This window comes from Coregonus lavaretus (genome assembly GCF_964263955.1).
Source record: "Coregonus lavaretus genome assembly, chromosome: 7".
Lineage (NCBI taxonomy): Eukaryota > Metazoa > Chordata > Actinopteri > Salmoniformes > Salmonidae > Coregonus > Coregonus lavaretus.
This window is the reverse complement of record NC_139994.1, coordinates 51,544,063-51,564,126: the sequence shown is the minus strand read 5'-3', so window position 1 is coordinate 51,564,126 and position 20,064 is coordinate 51,544,063. Positions and strand designations below refer to the sequence as shown.

Sequence of the window (20,064 nt, the reverse complement as noted above, 5' to 3'; positions counted from 1 at the left end):
GGCGTACTCCGCAGCGGTCTGGGAATCCTGCCGGAGCTGGAAAAGATGCTCACCTCCCTCTCTGCCCTCTGGAGGATGGTCGAAGACCGCCCTGAACAGAGCCATGAACCTCTCATAAGAACCCAGCTCCTCCTCTCCTTTCTCCCAGACGGCCGTAGCCCACTCCAGCAGGGAAATGACTGTGGCAATCTTGGACCTCTCGGTGGTGGGGCTCCCGTCTGATAGACGAAATAGAGGGAGCACTGGAGTAGAAAGCCGTCATATTTCTCCGGAAGGGACAGTCGGGCATTGCTGACCTGTGCGGATGGCTGGGTAGGCTGGGGGGCTGGCTCAATGTGACGATCCGTGGTAGGAGGCCCTCTGATAGGGGTATGGAGAACCTCGCTGGTGGTGTCGAGGCGGTGGAGAACCTCCTCCATGGCCGTACCCAGTTTCACCAGCCGGTCGTGGTATTGATGGAGTAGATTACCTTGTTCGTTAACCGTCTGGAAGAGGGTTGAATCTTCTGCTGCCTAAATATTGCTGAGGTCTTATTCTGTTACGTAAAAGCCGGGAGTCAGAAAGCAGGTGCAGAAGGTGAGTTTAATACGGAAAAGATACAAAATAATAAACATTAGTTATTTCTAATGTATTTGAATGTGGTTCCGTTCAATGTGGTGAGGGTCTTCACATGTCTCACTCCTGCTGAAAGAACCTGACCTCAGAGTGCTCTGCATCCACTATGCTGGTCTTGGCCATCTCTCTTCTGGAGGAGGAGCTTTTCTTGGCAGTGAAACTCACAGCTGCATAGTTTACCATGTCACTGCATTGGTTCTGTGTGAGAGAGGTGGAGCCATAACAAGACATTATGCTGGTCACATCTACTAGATAAACCCTTTTGAGATGAAGAAAAATGTGATACAACAAAGAGTTAACCTGATCGACTGGTGGGGTTGGTGATCTATCAAAACTGTTCGCTGCTCTGGCAGGGTTGGTGGGGTTGGTGACCCAGTCAAAACTGTTCGCTGCTCTGGCACCCCAATGGTGGAACAAGCTCCCTCACGACGCCAGGACAGCGGAGTCACTCACCACCTTCCGGAGACATTTGAAACCCCACCTCTTTAAGGAATACCTGGGATAGGATAAATTAATCCTTCTACCCCCCCCCAAAAAAAATAATAATAATATATATATATAAAAAAATATTTTATTTTTTATTTTTTAATCATATAAAAATAAAATAAAAAGTAAATTGTAAAGTGGTTATCCCACTGGCTATAGGGTGAATGCACCAATTTGTAAGTCGCTCTGGATAAGAGCGTCTGCTAAATGACGTAAATGTAAAATGTAAATCTATCAGTTGCATCTTCAAATTAAAAACAAGAAGAAAATAACATGTTACATATACAAGCAATCTCGCTATAACAATGGATATGGTTTGGACGTTGCCCAAATTTATAGTCAATGAAAAATTCCACAACAGCAAGTATATAAGTGTAACTTGTAATATGCATGAAAGATGCAGAACAACAGCAAGTCTGACTCTACCTTTAGGCCCTCTGGTCATTTCATTGCATATCCCACATGTCAGTAGAATGATGACAATCACAAACACAATGGTTGATGTGACCAGTGCAAGAGCAGTGTGAGTCATGGGGAAATCATACTCTGAAACCAAAGGATTACATTAATTAGTATGCTCATTATCAATAAAGTGTTATATTGAAGTAAAGAATATTGAATGTGTAATTTCTACCGATATAAAAACGACCTGAAATAGTAAATTAGTCAAATTAGTCAAATAAATGACCTTGATTGTCCAGCTTGGTTCCCCACATGAGGCCACAGCACAGTAGTAAGTCCCAGCATCGGTTCCTCTTGGGGAGGTTGTAGACACAGCTCTGTGAGGGAGACCCAGTCTCAGGTCTGTTCTCACACTGATCACTCCTTTCTCCATGGGTGTAAATGATTCCTGGACGAAATTCTCCTGAGCCATGTCTGAACCAATAGACACTGTGTTCTCCTGTACAGGTCTCAGTGTGTATTGTACAGTTCAGAGTCACAGAGTCTCCTGGCTGGACTGACTCAGATACAGGCTGCTGGAGCACAGACATGTTTCTGGACCCTGATCCTGACAAGAAGGTTTATAAGTCAGTAAATCTGTTCTCTATGTTGTGTCCCAACTTAACATTTTTGGAATCATACACAGAAATATCTGATTATGCAAATACAGCATAATTAAGTGTCACGATCGTTGAGAGACGGGTCGGACCAAGGTGCAGCGTGAAAAGCGTACATGTTAATTAACTCAATAAACACAAAACAAAACAAGAAACAATGAAACGTGAAGTCCTCAGCCTATACACATACAAGCCTAAACGGAACAAGATCCCACAACTAAGGTAGGCAACCAGGCTACCTAAGTATGAGCCCCAATCAGAGACAACGAGCGACAGCTGTCTCTGATTGGGAATCACACCCGGCCAAACATAGAAACACAACCTAGATCTACCACATAGAAATACACTAACATAGATCAACAGAAAACTCACACCCTGACCCAACCAACGAGAGTTCTCTCGATCAGGGCGTGACATTAAGCCATTGTATCCAAAACGTAATGTGAAAAAACCCTCAAGATTATAGTTGCAGAACATGAGTTACTATTTCCTTTCTCTCTAAATTAAGATGTTGTACCTTTCACAATCAGAATGGCTCCTTCTCCAAACTCCACCTGGTTGGCATAAGAGTTCCCACAGTAATATGTGGCTGAATCAGAGAGCTGCATGTCTGATATCTTTAGGTGATTAATTCCTTCACCGCTTTGCACTGAGAAGCGAGTGTTACCCTTAAACTCATGGTAAAATGTTGCATTCTTATTATACCTGTAAAAGGTTGATACGATTTGGGGATTGTCACCCAGTGTTTGCTTGTACCACATAAAGTACAGTGCCAGGTTGCCTTTATAGAAGCATTGCAAAGTCACTGTCTCTCCAACAAGTCCTTGATATACCCAAAAAATACATATATGAATTGCATCAATAAAGTAACTTAGCAGAGAAATATAAAAGTTGGACTTTTATACAAGAAGTGCCAGTATCAGACACAGTGTGAACATCTTTGAAGATGTCCTCTTCACAACCTGTGTCTTGAGTGGAAAAAGTCCTCCATGTAGACAGTAATTCAACTATGAGGTTATTGGTGATTGGTCGAACTGGATGCGTCATTTTTGTTAACACCTTATTCAGCCCACTATGGTCTTCGTAACTGAAAATCACTCATTTACAGTGCCTTCCAAAAGTATTCATTCCCCTTGGCCTTTTTCCTATTTTGTTGCAATACAACCTGTAATTTAAATTTGGATTTCATGTAATGGACATACACAAAATAGTCCAAATTGGTGAAGTGAAATGAAAAAAATGACTTATTTCAAAAAAGTATGAAAAAAAATAACGGAAAAGTGGTGGGTGCATATGTATTCAACCCCTTTGCTATGAAGCCCCTAAATAAGATATGGTGCAACCAATTACCTCCAGAAGTCACATAATTAGTTAAATAAAGTCCACATGTGTGCAATCTAAGTGTCACATGATCTCAGCATATATACATCTATTCTGAAAGGCCCCAGAGTCGGCAACACCACTAAGCAAGGGGCACCACCCTTAAGACCAAGGAGCTCTCCAAATAGGTCAGGGACAAAGTTGTGGAGAAGTACAGATCAGGGTTGGGTTATAAAAAAAATTCCGAAACTTTGAACATGCCACGGAGCACCATTAAATCCATTATTAAAAAATGGAAAGAATATGGCACCACAACAAACCTGCCAAGAGAGGGCCGCCCACAAAAACTCACGGACCAGTCAAGGAGGGCATTAATCAGAGAGGCAACAAAGAGACCAAAGATAACCCTGAAGGAGATGCAAAGCTCCACAGCGGAGATTGGAGTATATATCCATAGGACCACTTTAAGCAGTACACTCCACAGAGCTGGGCTTTACGGAAGAGTGGCCAGAAAAAGCCATTGCTTAAAGAAAAAAATAAGCAAACACGTTTGGTGTTCACCAAAAGGCATGTGGGAGACTCCCCAAACATATGGAAGAAGGTACTCTGGTCAGATGAGACTAAAATTGAGCTTTTTGGCCATCAAGGAAAATGTCTGGCGCAAACCCAAACACCTCTCATCACCCCGAGAACACCATCCCCACAGTGAGGCATGGTGGTGGCAGCATCATGCTGTGGGGATGTTTTTCATCGGCAGGGACTGGGAAACTGGTCAGAATTGAATAAATTTTAGCCATTTAGCAGACGCTCTTATCCAGAGCGACTTACAGGAGCAATTAGGGTTAAGTGCCTTGCTCAAGGGCACATCGACAGATTTTCACCTAGTCGGCTCGGGGATTAGAACCAGTGACCTTTCGGTTACTGGCACAACACTCTTAACCACTAAGCTACCTGCCACCCCCGTGACGCTTGGCATTCAGGCCAAAGAGTTCAATCTTGGTTTCATCAGACCAGAGAATCTTGTTTCTCATGGTCTGAGAGTCCTTTAGGGGCCTTTTGGCAAACTCCAAGCGGGCTGTCATGTGCCTTTTACTGAGGAGTGGCTTCCGTCTGGCCACTCTACAAAAAAGGCCTGATTGGAGTGCTGCAGAGCTGGTTGTCCTTCTAGAAGGTTCTCCCATCTCCACAGAGGAACACTGGAGCTCTGTCAGAGTGACCATCGGGTTCTTGGTAACCTCCCTAACCAAGGCCCTTTCCACGATTGCTCAGTTTGGTCGGGCGGTTAGGTCTAGGAGGAGTCTTGGTGGTTCCAAAATTCTTCCATTTAAGAATGATGGAGGCCACTGTGTTCCTGGGGACGTTCAATTCTGCAGAAAGGTTTTGGTACCCTTCCTCTGATCTGTGCCTCAACACAATCCTGTCTCGGAGCTCTACAGACAATTCCTTCGACCTCATGGCTTGGTTATTGCTCTGACATGCACTGTCAATTGTGGGACCTTATATAGACAGTAGTGTGCCTTTCCAAATCATGTCCAATCATTTGAATTTAACACAGGTGGACCCCAATGAAGTTGTAGAAACATTTCAAGGATGATCAATGGAAACAGAATGCACCGGAGCTCAATTTCGAGACTCATGGAAAAGGGTCTGAATGCCTATGTAAATAAGGTATTTCTGTTATTTTTTATGTATTTTTTTTTTGCAAAAAATTATAAAAAACGTTTTTCGCTTTGTCATTATAGGCTATTGTGTGTAGATTGATGAGGATTTTTTAAATTTTACATCCATTTTAGAATAAGGCTGTAACGTAACAAAATGTGGAAAAAGTCAAGGGGTCTGAATACTTTCCGAATGCACTGTACATATAAAGTGGGTAAAACATTATGTGAACATTATTTAAAGTGAACAGTGTTCCATTAATAAAATGACCAGTGGTCCATTAACAAAGTGACCAGTGTTCCATTAATAAAGTGACCAGTGTTCCATGACTACAGTGCCTTGCAAAGGTATTCATCCCCCTTGGCGTTTATCCTATTTTGTTGCATTACAACCTGTAATTTAAATAGATTTTTTTTTGGATTTCATGTAGTGAAATTAAAAAAACTATATATTTTTTTAAAAATCTAAAAAATAAATAACGGAAAAGTGGTGAATGCATATGTATTCACCTCCTTTGATATGAAGCCCCTAAATAAGATATGGTGCAACCAATTACCTTCAGAAGTCACATAATTAGTTAAATAAAGTCCACCTGTGTGCAATCTAAGTGTCACTTGATCTGTCACATAATCTCAGTATGTATACACCTGTTCTGAAAGGCCCCAGAGTCTGCAACACCACTAAGCAAGGGGCACCACCAAGCAAGCGGCACCATGAAGACCAAAGAGCTCTCCAAACAGGTCAGGGACAAAGTTGTGAAGAAGTATAGATCAGGGTTGGGTTATAAAAAAATATCAGAAACTTTGAACATCCCACGGAGCACCACTAAATCCATTATAAAAAAATTGAAAGAATATGGCACCACAACAAACCTGCCAAGAGAGGGCCGCCCAACAAAACTCACGGACCAGGCAAGGAGGGCATTAATCAGAGAGGCAACAAAGAGACCAAGGATAACCCTGAAGGAGCTGCAAAGCTCCACAGCAGAGATTGGAGTATCTGTCCATAGGACCACTTTAAGCCTACACTCTACAGAGCTGGGCTTTATGGAAGAGTGGCCAGAAAAAAGCCATTGCTTAAAGAAAAAAAATAAGCAAACACGTTTGATGTTCGCCAAAAGGCATGTGGGAGACTCCCCAAACATATGGAAGAAGGTACTCTGGTCAGATGAGACTCAAATTGAGCTTTTTGGCCAAGGTAAACACTATGTCTGGCACAAAACCATCACATCTCATCACCCCGAGAACACCATCCCCACAGTGAAGCATGGTGGTGGCAGCATCATGCTGTGGGGATGTTTTTCATCGGCAGGGACTGGTAAACTGGTCAGAATTGAGGAATGATGGATGCCGCTAAATACAGGGAAATTCTTCAGTCTTCCAGTTTCAGTCTTCCAGAGATTTGAGACTGGGACGGAGGTTCACCTTCCAGCAGGACAATGGCCCTAAGCATACTGCTAAAGCAACACTCAAGTGGTTTAAGGGGAAACATTTAAATGTCTTGGAATGGCCTAGTCAAAGCCCAGACCTCAATCCAATTGAGAATCTGTGGTATGACTTAAAGATTGCTGTACACCAGCGGAACCGATCCAACTTGAAGGAGCTGGAGCAGTTTTGCCTTGAAGAATGGGCAAAAATCCCAGTGGCTAGATGTTCCAAGCTTATAGAGACATACCCCAAGAGACTTGCAGCTGTAATTGCTGCAAAATGTGGCTCTACAAAGTATTGACTCAAGTTTTCTGTTTTTTTTTGTCTTATTTCTTGTTTGTTTCACAATAACAAATATTTTGCATCTTCAAAATGGTAGGCATGCTGTGTAAATCAAATGATACAAACCCCCAAAAAAATCTATTTTAATTCCAGGTTGTAAGGCAACAAAATAGGAAAAATGCCAAGGGGGGTGACTACTTTCGCAAGCCACTGTAATCCATGCAAAGTTAACCAATGTTTACTGTATAGGATATGTTGTAGGGGGTGGTTGAAGCATAAACACTTTTTGGTGTCTAGATGATAATAGTTTTTTTGAGAAACATTGTATGGTTTGCTATTTAGGCACCAGCTGAATCAAAGATGTCCAATACTGAGGCAGTGTGTAAAGAGAATATATGATTATCCTTCTGTAAAGTGGGTTAAAATTATAATGTTATCTGGTAAGTATACAGTACATTTTCAAGCATACATTACACATACATGTACCTGTATGCTCTTGGTATCAAACTTGTGTGCCTTAAATACATTTTGCCACACCCCATGCAACAGTTACAGACAGTACTCCTGATATAGGAGGAGTGTAATACATAGAACATACAGTGCATTTGGAAAGTATTCAGAACCCTTGACTTTTTCCACATTGTTACGTTACAGTCTTAATGACAAAGCAAAAACAGGTTTAGAAATTTTTGCAAATTTGTTAAAAATTAAAAACTGAAATATGACATTTACATAAGTATTCAGACCCTTTACTCTGTACTTTGTTGAAGCGCCTTTGGCAGTGATTACAGACTTGAGTCTTCTTGGGTATGACGCTACTAGCTTGGCAAACCTGTATTTGGGGAGTTTCTCCCATTCTTCTCTGCAGATCCTCTCAAGCTCTGTTAGGTTGGATGGGGAGCGTAGCTGCACAGCTATTTTCAGGTCTCTCCAGAGATGTTAGATCGGGTTCAAGGCTCTGGCTGTGCCACTCAAAGACATTTAGAGAATTGCCCTGAAGCCACTCTTGCGTTGTCTCGGCTGTGTGCTTAGGGTCGTTGTCCTGTTGGAAGGTAAACATTCGCCCCAGTCTGAGGTCCTGAGCGCTCTGAGCAGGTTTTCATCAAGGATCTCACTGTACTTTTCTCCGTTCATCTTTCCCTCGATCCTGACTAGTCTCCCAGTCCCTGCCACTGAAAAACATCCCCACAGCATGATGCTGCAACCACCATGCTTCACCATAGGGATGGTGCCAGGTTTTCGCCACACGTGACGCTTGGCATTCAGGCCAAAGACTTCAATCTTGGTTTCATCAGACCAGAGAATCTTGTTTCTCATGGTCTGATAGTCCTTTAGGTGCCTTTTGGCAAACTCCAAGTGGACTGTCATGTGCCTTTTACTGAGGAGTGGCTTCCGTCTAGCCACTCTACCGTAAAGGCCTGATTGGTGGAGTCCTGCAGAGATAGTTGTCCTTCTGGGAGTTTCTCCCATCCCCACAGAGGAACTCTGGAGCTCTGTCAGAGTGACCATTGGGTTCTTGGTCACCTCCCGGACCAAGGCCCTTCTCCCCCGATTGCTCAGTTTGGCTGGACGGCCAGCTCTAGGAAGTGTCTTGGTGGTTCAAACTTCTTCCATTTAAGAATGAAGGAGGCCACTGTGTTCTTGGGGACCTTCAATGCTGCAGACATTTTTTGGTACCCTTCCCAGATCCGTGCCTCGACACAATCCTGTCTCGGAGCTCTACGGACAATTCCTTTGACCTCATGGCTTGGTTTTTGATCTGACTTACACTGTCAACTGTGAGACCTTATATAGACAGGTGTGTGCCTTTCAAAATCATGTCCAATCAATTGAATTTACCACAGGTGGACTCCAATCAAGTTGTAGAAACATCTCAAGGATGATCAATGGAATCAGGATGCACCTGAGCTCAATTTTGAGTCTCTGTCACGGTTTCGGCCGAGGCTGCTCCTCCTCCTTGTTCGGGCAGGCTTCGGCGGTCGTCGTCTCCGGAGTACTAGCTATCACCGTTTCATGTTTTCGATGTCTGTTTGGTTTTGTCTGATTGTGTACACCTGTTTCCTGTTTGGTTGATTATGTCTCCTATACGTTTCTCGTTTGGTTAGTCTTGTGTGGCCTAGTCAAAGTATTTTTGTGTTATTGTTCCGACTGTCTACAGTTGCTGTTAGTTTTGTTCCTCTGTTTTGAAGAGGTTGTGCGCGTTTGCTTTGTATTTTGTAGTTTACGCCTTGTGTGCGTAATCGCTCGCCTCCGGGCTCTTTTGAGGCTCGTTTTGTATTTTTGTGACTAAAGTCTGTTGGACTAAGCTTCTGTGTCCTGCGCCTGATTCCTGCACCACATCCACATTCAGCACGCCCGACAGAATAACACACCACAGATGGAATCAGCAGGAGCAGCAGCAGCGCCCGAGACATTGGAGGAGCGCGTCCACGGACAGGACGAGAGGATCCAGCGTATCATGACCGCCCTTCAGGAGGTGATCAATACTCTGCACCGATGGGAGAACAGAGGTGCACCCACACCTCCACCTACCTCACCATCACCATCGGCCAGTCCGTCCCTCCAAGCTCCAGAACCCAGTGGGATTCGGCTCTCGCTCCCGAGGGCGTATGATGGCACCGCTGCCGGGTGTCAGGGGTTCCTCCTGCAGGTGGAACTCTACCTGGCCACCGTACACCCGGCGCCCTCGGGACACGAGAGCGTTTCCGCCCTCATCTCCTGTCTCACCGGCAAGGCGTTGGAATGGGCCAACGCCGAATGGAGGAGGATAGACGCCGCCACGATCACCTATGCGGAGTTCTCCCGCCGCTTCAAGGCCGTGTTTGACCATCCACCGGAGGGGAAAGCGGTGGGGGAGCGTCTATTCTACCTCCGGCAGGGGAGGAGGAGCGCCCAGGAGTTCGCCTTGGAATTCCGGACTCTAGCGGCGGATGCAGGGTGGAATGAGCGGGCCCTCATCGACCACTACCGTTGTAGTCTACGGGAGGACGTCCGTCGAGAGCTGGCCTGCAGGGATACCAACCTCACGTTCGACCAGTTAGTGGACATGTCCATCCGGCTGGACACCCTGCTGGCTACCCGCGGACGTTCCGAGTGGGGGTCGTCCATTCCACCCTCCAGCACCTCCGAGCCGAGCCCATGGAGCTCGGAGGTGCTGGCGCTAGAGAGAGGAGGAGGAGTAGCCCGAGGGGGGCTGTCCCCTGCACCAACTGTGGCCGTGGAGGGCACACTGCGGCCAGGTGCTGGGGAGGGTCTCCTAGGGGAGAGGACGACAGGCTACGCACTGTGGAGTCATTCCAGGTGAGTAGGCGACCCACTTACCCAGAGCTCTCTGTTGTGCACGTCTGTTTACCTGTACATTTTCCACAGGTTGCACCTCATTCCCAGCATAAGGCGCTAGTAGATTCAGGCGCAGCTGGGAATTTTGTTGATCGACATTTTTGTTTGAAACTAGGAATTCCCCTTCTTCCAGTCGACGCCCCATTTCCTGTCCATGCTTTAGACAGCCGTCCCTTGGGATCGGGGTTGATTAGGGAGGTCACAGCGCCACTTAGGATGAGGACGCAGGGGGGTCATGAGGAAACTATTCAGCTATATCTGATTGACTCTCCCGCGTATCCGGTGGTGTTGGGGCTTCCCTGGTTGATTACCCATAATCCTTCCATTTCGTGGCAACAGAGGGCTCTTAAGGAGTGGTCTGCCCAGTGTGTGGGGTGATGTCTAGGTGTTTCCGTGGGGGCGACCTCGGTGGAGAGTCCAAACCAGGTGCCCGCACTGCACATTCCCCCCGAGTATGAGGATTTGGCAATCGTGTTCAGTAAATCGAGGGCGACGCAGTTGCCTCCTCATAGGCAGGGAGATTGTGCGATAGACCTCCAGGCAGGAGCAGCGCTTCCACGGAGCCATGTGTATCCTCTGTCTCAAGAGGAGAAGAGAGCTATGGAGACTTACATAGCCGAATCTCTGAGACAAGGATACATACGGCCATCCACTTCCCCTGCGTCCTCGAGCTTCTTTTTTGTGAAGAAGAAGGATGGAGGTTTGCGCCCGTGCATTGATTACCGTAGTCTCAATCAGATCACGTTGAAATACAGTTATCCACTCCCTCTGATTGCGACTATGACGGAGTCATTGCACGGGGCGCGTTTCTTCACAAAACTAGATCTCAGGAGCGCATACAACTTGGTGCGCATTAGCGTGGGCGATGAATGGAAGACAGCATTTAGTACCACATCAGGTCATTACGAGTATCTCGTCATGCCATACGGGTTGATGAACGCTCCTTCAGTCTTCCAATCCTTCGTAGATGAGATCTTCAGGGACATGCAGGGGCAGGGTGTGGTCGTGTACATTGATGACATTCTTGTGTACTGTTCTACCCGAGCCGAGCATGTAGCCCTGGTGCGCCAAGTGTTGAGGAGGCTGTTGGAGCACAACCTGTATGTCAAGGCAGAGAAATGTTTGTTTTTCCAGGAGTCGATCTCCTTTTTGGGTTATCAGTTGTCTGCTTCAGGGGTGAAGATGGAGGTTGACCGAGTGTCAGCCGTGCGTAATTGGCAAACTCCAACCACTGTTAAAGAGGTGCAGCGGTTTTTGGGGTTTGCAAATTACTACCGGAGGTTTATCCGGGGTTTTGGACAGGTGGCAGCTCCCATAACGTCTCTGTTGAAGGGGGGTCCGGTGCGTTTGCAGTGGTCAGCCGAGGCGGACAGGGCCTTTGGGAGACTGAAGGCGTAATCGCTCGCCTCCGGGCTCTTTTGAGGCTCGTTTTGTATTTTTGTGACTAAAGTCTGTTGGACTAAGCTTCTGTGTCCTGCGCCTGATTCCTGCACCACATCCACATTCAGCACGCCCGACAGTCTCATAGCAAAGGGTCTGAATACTTATATAAATAAGGTATTTCTGTTTTTTATTTTGAATAAATTTGCAACAATTTCAAAAAACCTGTATTCACTTTGTCATTATGGGCTATTGTGTGTAGATTGATGAGGATTTGTTTTTATTTAATCCATTTTAGAATAAGGCTGTAACATAACAAAATGTGGAAAAAGGGAAGGGGTCTGAATACTTTCTGAATGAACCGTATCCTTATATGTCGGGTGAACAGGGTGAAGCATTACTGTGAGGGTATGTGGGGGAAACACCTACAGAGTGAAAGTCAGTCTTATCCCTGTCATTCATGTACTAACTCAAGTGTAGGCTACTAGTTGAGCGGTTAGTAGGGGTGTACCTCGTGGGGTAGGCCTCTTCGCTGTAGCCTAGCATACATTGATACAAGTTCTACTTTAAACTCTGTAAACAAATGATTGTAGTTTGAATGAATTAAACCTATTGTCTTGTAAGTGACAAGATACAGGCTACATGGCATACAGTATATAAGTGGACTGCGTTGCTAATTGTCTTGGTTGTGAACAACAATGAAAGAATGAGAGAAAACAGACTGACACCACATAGACATCCTGCTGAAAACCACATAGAGACACAGGGTATGTTAAAGGCCAGCAGGCCTGTCCAAAGCATAGAGACAGCCTTGTTTTGTGCTCACAGCAGACCACAGTGTGGAGGTACCTGTGAACATCTCACTGTGTGGGTGCAAGCATGGGAGGGTTTAGCATTTATCAGTAGGTTGTGTCTGCAGAAGCCCTCTGCACAAACCTCTATACAGACATACTACTGTACACGAAATGGAACAAGTCTATTTTAGTCAATATCTGTTGTTTAACCCCCTAGAGTCAATAGACACACTGGTGTGTTAATCTAAGTAACATTATAACAAAAATCCTCATCAAGAAGTATCAGTTTAAGCTTGAGAGATCTGTTTTTTGCATTGGCTGCGTCTCAATCCACTACATCCGCCGATGTCGCACTTCCACATCTGCGGTGAAAGGTAGCATAGCTAGAGCAGTGTTTCTCAGACCATGAGACATCCCGAAAATTGGTCTTCTCTCGAAAGCGTCTGTAGCATCGGAACGGTTTGGCCTAAAAATGTATGACCACTCTATGGAAAGATGAGACTCTCATGAACACGATGGTGTTCTCCATTTTGCTCTACAACCCCCTCAAGTGTGTAACGTAATACGCTGGGAGTCAGGTGCAGAAGGTGAGTTTAATAATGAATCGATGCAGATGAACAAAACATGAGAAACGTACAGAACTTGAGAGAAAACAACACTACCTAATGACTAATGTCTACTGATGGCTAAATAAAGGGGGAGTATTCACGCCAATAATGATGACCAGATGTGCGTAATGATGGGGAGCAGGTGTGCGTAATCATAGTTGCCAGGGCCAGTGGTTAGTAGACCGGTGACGTCAAGCGCCGGAGGGAGGGAGCAGGAGTAGGCATGACAGTGTTTCACGGGACTCGTCTGAAGGTCACCGGTACCGGATAAAAAAACGAATGGAAGTATGGAGGTCGTTTTGTACTTACCCAAAAAACAGGGTTAAATATGTATAATAAATATACAGTTGAAGTCGGAAGTTTACATTCACTTAAGTTGGAGTCATTAAAACTTGTTTTTCAACCAATCCACACGTTTCTTGTTAACAAACTATAATTTTGGCAAGTCGGTTAGGATATCTACTTTGTGCATGACACAAGTAATTTTTCCAACAATTGTTTAAGGACAGATTATTTCACTTATAATTCACAGTATCACAATTCCAGTGGGTCAGAGGTTTACATACACTAAGTTGACTCTGCCTTTAAACAGCTTGGAAAATTCCAGAAAATGATGTCATGGCTTTAGATGCTTCTGATAGGCTAATTGACATCATTTGAGTCAATTGGAGGTGTACCTGTGGATGTACAGTGCCTTGCAAAAGTATTCATCCCCTTGGCGTTTTTCCTATTTTGTTGCATTACAACCTGTAATTTAAATGGATTTTTATTTGGATTTCATGTAATGGACATAGACAAAATACTCCAAATTGGTGAAGTGAAAAATAAAAATAACGGAAAATTGGTGTGTGCATATGTATTCACCCCCTTTGCTATGAAGCCCCTAAATAAGATCTGGTGCAACCAATTACCTTCAGAAGTCACATAATTAGTTAAATAAAGTCCACCTTTGTGCAATCTAAGTGTCACATGATCTGTCACATGATCTCAGTATATATACACCTGTTCTGAAAGCAAGGGTCACCACAAAGCAAGCGGCACCATCAAGACCAAGGAGCTCTCCAAACAGGTCAGGGACAGAGTTGTGGAGAAGTACAGATCAGGGTTGGGTTTTAAAAAAATATCAGAAACTTTGAACATCCCACAGAGCACCATTAAATCCATAATTAAAAAATTGAAAGAATATGGCACCACAACAAACCTGCAAGAGAGGGCCGCCCACAAAAACTCACAGACCAGGCAAGGAGGGCATTAATCAGAGAAGCAACAAAGACACCAAAGATAACCCTGAAGGAGCTGCAAAGTTCCACAGCGGAGATTGGAGTATCTGTCCATAGGACCACCTTAAGCCGTACACTCCACAGTGCTGGGCTTTACGGAAGAGTGGCCAGAAAAAAGTCCATTGCGTAAAGAAAAAAATAAGCAAACACGTTTGGTGTTTGCCAAAAGGCATGTGGGAGACTCCCCAAACATATGGAAGAAGGTACTCTGGTCAGATGAGACTAAAATTTAGCTTTTTGACCATCAAGGAAAACGCTATGTCTGTTGCAAACCCAACACCTCTCATCACCCCGAGAACACCATCCCCACAGTGAAGCATGGTGGTGGCAGCATCATGATGTGGGGATGTTTTTCATCGGCAGGGATCGGGAAACTGGTCAGAATTGAAGGAATGATGGATGGCGCTAAATACAGGGAAATTGTTAAGGGAAATCTGTTTCAGTCTTCCATAGATTTGAAACTGGGACAGAGGTTCACCTTCCAGCAGTACAATGACTCTAAGCATACTGCTAAAACAACACTCAAGTGTTTTAAGGGGAAACATTTAAATGTCTTGGAATGGCCTAGTCAAAGCCCAGACCTCAATCCAATTGAGAATCTGTGGTATGACTTAAAGATTGCTGTACACCAGCGGAACCCATCCAACTTGAAGGAGCTGGAGCAGTTTTGCCTTGAAGAATGGGCAGAAATCCCAGTGGCTAGATGTGCCAAACTTATAGAGACATTCCCAAAGAGACTTGCAGCTGTAATTGCTGCAAAAGGTGTCTCTACAAAGTATTGACTTTGGGGGGGGTGAATAGTTATGCATGCTCAAGTTTTCTGTTTTTTTGTCTTATTTCTTGTTTGTTTCACAATAAAAAATATTTTGCATCTTCAAATTGGTAGGCATGTTGTGTAAATCAAATGATACAAACCCCCAAAAAATCTATTTTAATTCCAGGTTGTAAGGCAACAAAATAGGAAAAAGGCCAAGGGGGGTGAATACTTTCGCAAGCCACTGTATTTCAAGGCCTACCTTCAAACTCAGTGCCTCTTTGCTTGACATCATGGGAAAATCAAAAGAAATCAGCCAAGACCTCAGAAAAAAGAATTGTAGACCTCCACAAGTCTGGTTCATCCTTGGGAGCAATTTCCAAACGCCTGAAGGTAGCACGTTCATCTGTACAAACAATAGTATGCAAATATAAACACCATGGGACCACGCAGCCGTCATTTCACTCAGGAAGGAGATGCGTTCTGTCTCCTAGAGATGAACGTACTTTGGTGCGAAAAGTGCAAATCAATCCCAGAACAACAGCAAAGGACCTTGTGAAGATGCTGGAGGAAACAGGTACAAAAGTATCTATATCCACAGTAAAACGTGTCCTATATTGACATAACATGAAAGGCCGCTCAGCAAGGAAGAAGCCACTGCTCCAAAACCGCCATACAAAAGCCAGACTACGGTTTGCAACTGCACATGGGGACAAAGATCGTACTTTTTGGAGAAATGTCCTCTGGTCTGTTGAAACAAAAATATAACTGTTTGGCCATAATGACCATCGTTATGTTTGGAGGAAAAAGGGGGTTGCTTGCAAGCCAAAGAACACCATCCCAACCGTGAAGTACGGGGGTGGCAGCATCATGCTGTGGGGGTGCTTTGCTGCAGGAGGGACTGGTGCACTTCACAAAATAGATGGCATCATGAGGAAGGAAAATTATGTGGATATATTGAAGCAACAGCTCAAGACATCAGTCAGGAAGTTATAGCTTGGTCGCAAATGGGTCTTCCAAATGGACAATGCATGCATACTTCCAAAGTTGTGGCAAAATGGCTTAAGGAGGCCTACAAACCTGACTAATTTACACCAGCTCTGTCAGGAGGAATGGGCCATAATTCACCCAACTTATTGTGGGAAGCTTGTGGAAGGCTACCCGAAACGTTTGACCCAAGTTAAACAATTTAAAGGCAATGCTACCAAATACTAATTGAGTGTATGTAAACGTCTGACCCACTGGGAATGTGATGAAAGAAATAAAAGCTGAAATAAATCATTCTCTCTACTATTATTCTGACATTTCACATTCTTAAAATAAAGTGGTGATCCTAACTGACCTAAGACAGGGAATTTTAAATGAGGATTAAATGTCAGAAATTGTGAAAACTGAGTTTAAATATATTGGCTAAGGTGTCTGTAAACTTCCGACTTCAACTGTATGTATATACAGTATATACAGTGCATTCAGAAAGTGTACAGACCCCTTGACTTTTTTCACATTTTGTTACGTTACAGCCTTATTCTGAAATTGATTAAATTGTTTTTTTTCCCTCACCAATCTAGACACAATACCCCATAACGACAAAGCAAAAACCATTTGGTTTTTTATGTTTGCAAATGTTTATGTAAAAAAAAACGGAAATATGACGTTTACATAACTATTCAGACCCTTTACTCAGTGTTTTGTTGAGATGGTGCCAGGATTCCTCTAGACGTGACGTTTGGCATTCAGGCCAAAGAGTGAGTGTCCTTTAGGTGCCTTTTGGCAAACTCCAAGAGGGCTGTCATGTGCCTTTTACTGAGGAGTGGCTTCCGTCTGTCCACTCTACCATAAAGGGCTGATTGGTGGAGTGCTGCAGAGATGGTTGTCCTTCTGGATGGTTCTCCCATCTCCACATAGGAACTCTGGAGCTCTGTCAGCGTGACCATCGGGTTCTTGGTCACCTCCCTGACCAAGGCCCTTCTCCCGCGATTGCTCAGTTTGGTCAGGCGGCCAGCTCTAGTAAGAGTCTTGGTGGTTCCAAACATCTTCCATTTAAGAATGATGGAGGCCACTGTGATCTTGGGGACCTTCAATGCTGCAGAAATTTTTTGGTACCCTTCCCCTGATCTGTGCCTCGACACAATCCCGTCTCAGAGCTCTACAGGCAATTCCTTCGACCTCATGGCTTGGTTTTTACTCTGACTTGCACTGTCAACTGTGGGACCTTAAATAGACAGGTGTGTGATCCTTTCCAAGTCATGTCCAATCAATTGAATTTACCACAGGTGGACTCCAATCAAGTTGTAGAAACATATCAAGGATGATCAATGGAAACAGGATGCACGTGAGTTCAGTTTCGAGACTCATAGCAAAGGGTCTGTATATTTATGCAAATAAGGTATTTCTGTTTTTATTTTTAATAAATCTGCAAAAACGTCTAAAAACCTGTTTTCACTTAGTCATTATAGGGTATTGTGTATAGATTGATGAGGAAATAAATTAATTTAATCAATTTTAGAATAAGGCTGTTACCTAACAAATTGTGGAAAAAGTCAAGGGGTCTGAAAACTTTCCAAATGCACTGTATGTATATTTACAGAAGAGCAGTTAAATCAATTAACATGCAACTTTTTAATTTTAAAAAATGCAATATGAACAACTCAGCAATCTCAGTTAAACATAATTTGCAATTATGATATTTTCAACAGTTACTGCAAAACCCAAGTCTATTGACATTGGCCTTAGCTTGATCTATTTACTGGTGGTGTAGACAATGATGAATATGGTCAGGCAGCATAGGAGAACTCCAGTTCTTATGATGGAGTAAAGGACCAGGATTCTCATCTGTGGATCATCAGTGACCACACTCAACATCTAGGTTGGTCCCGTTCCCAGACATGCTGTTGGACTCTAAATCTGAAAAGACTAACAGAGTAAGATCATGGTGTGTAAATTGTATTGTCCTGCTAAATTTATTTATCAAAGATTTCTAATGTATATTGAGAATTTCATGGCTGCAAAATGAACTTCCAAAATAAAGAACTAAGTTAGTTTACCTTTGACAATCAAAACAGCTCCTTGTCCAAATTTGACTTTGCCCACTTCAATAGCACCGCAGTAGTATGTAGCTGAGTCCCCTAACTGGGTCTTGGAGATGTTCAGGTTAAAGCTGTCAACTCCTCTCTTCACACTCAGACCTTTAGTCCCAGTGAAGTCATTGGTAAAGTTGTTGAAGTAAAAACTATCTTGGCCAATGAAAAGTGATGATGCCATGCGAAGGGGTCTCTGTCCAACAGTCTGCTTGAACCAAGTGACATAGCTATTCACGTCAATTGGCCAAAAGCAAGTGATAGTCAAACTACCTCCCATCTCAGTAACCATGACCAGGCCTGGTTGGAATATGTCCTTGGTAAATGAACAAACTGTCAAAGCAAACAATCAATATGGATTGAAGATCAAGATATAGACCGAAAAACATATAAAATACTTATAATATTCATACTATAAAGTCATTCAAATGGATTCTAAAAGCCAATAAAATGTAAGCTTTTAAAAAGGATCTAAATTCATTACATATTCTTACACAAGTTAGCAAAAAACAAAAAGATAGACCAATGTCTATTCATCATTGCAATGTCAGTCCTTCTTGCATTGTATAGAGTTTGAATCTGACAAAGGGGCACCTTCACATATGACGACACTCTACAGGTAGCCATCAGCAGGAGGGAACACTTAACTGGGGGATTTTATTGTCTGTCTAAACAGGAATAAAAACGACTAACATTTATTCTCTGGCCTAACATAGTTTGAACATCCCGGGCAAAACTTGTGAAGAACACAATATAAAGCAAGTCAGAGTTATTGAATAAAGGCAATCAAATATTAGCTTGACAAGGCTGCTTATTGATTTGGGAAATTAGATCAGCTCTCTACCACAAAAATTGTAGTGCCATGTGGCCTTCATGGAAGCAGTGAAAAGTCACTGTGTCTCTAACGTTGGCTAATATGAGATGAATGACACCATCTTTGAAAATACCATCTTGGGTGGAGAAAGTCTACCCATGTGTACAACACTTCAACAATGGACTAAGGGGTGATTGGTTGAACTGGACCCAATCTTCTTTGTTAATGCCTGATTCAGACGACCATGGTCTTGTGGTCTATTGCACCCTACAGAGTCACACAGTCTACTGGCTGGACTCACTGAGACACAGGATGCTGTAGAATGTAAGTAACTGTCTTGGAGGTTTTACTTGTTTGGTGGTTTGTGGTTTTCTCACCTCTCTGGAGAACCCTGGGTCAAAATAGTAGACTATTCGTTTTTCACCTCTCTGGAGAACACTGGGTCAAAATAGTAGACTATTAGTTTTCTCACCTCTCTGGAGAACCCTGGGTCAAAATAGTAGACTATTAGTTTTCTCACCTCTCTGGAGAACACTGGGTCAAAGTAGTAGACTATTTGTTTTCTCACCTCTCTGGAGAACACTGGGTCAAAATAGTAGACTATTAGTTTTCTCACCTGTCTGGAGAACACTGGGTCAAAATAGTAGACTATTTGTTTTCTCACTTACTTTAGTTGCACTTGATTTATCTGGCCTCCATTGCAAAAGACCAGCAAAACCAAGTGTACTTAAAGTATTTGAAAGAAAACTATTATTATTTTGAACAGGTCATTCAACAGTTACAGTACTCCAGATGACCCATAGGAGGGCTGTTATACAGTACATAGAACATGTCTTGTCTAGCGGTTAAGAGCATTGGGCTGGTTCAAATCCCTGTGCCGACTAGGTGAAAAATCTGTGGATGTGCCCTTGAGCAAGGCACTTAACCCTACTTGCTCCTGTAAGTTGCTCTGGATAAGATATTCAATCTCTTCCTATCCCAGTCTTTTGTACCCACTTGCTACAAGATGTCCACTATTGTTCCTGTACCCAAGAAAGCGAAGGTAACTGAATTAAATGACTATCGCCCCTTAGCACTCACGTCTGTCACCATGAAGTGCTTCGAGAGGCTAGTTAAGGATCATACTGTATCACCTCCACCTTACCTGACACCCTAGACCCAATGCAATTTG

The 20,064-nt window shown here is 43.7% G+C and overlaps 1 pseudogene across 1 annotated transcript; it reads right to left on the bottom strand.

Moving 5' to 3' along the window:
• Positions 1 to 675: 675 nt before the first annotated feature.
• Positions 676 to 18,371, bottom strand: LOC311132567 (annotated as a pseudogene). The gene is made up of 3 exons: positions 18,047 to 18,371; positions 1,790 to 2,110; positions 676 to 813 (listed from the first exon to the last, which is right to left on the bottom strand). The product of its transcript is annotated as an uncharacterized misc_RNA (transcript).
• Between the last annotated feature and the right edge of the window lie 1,693 nt (positions 18,372 to 20,064).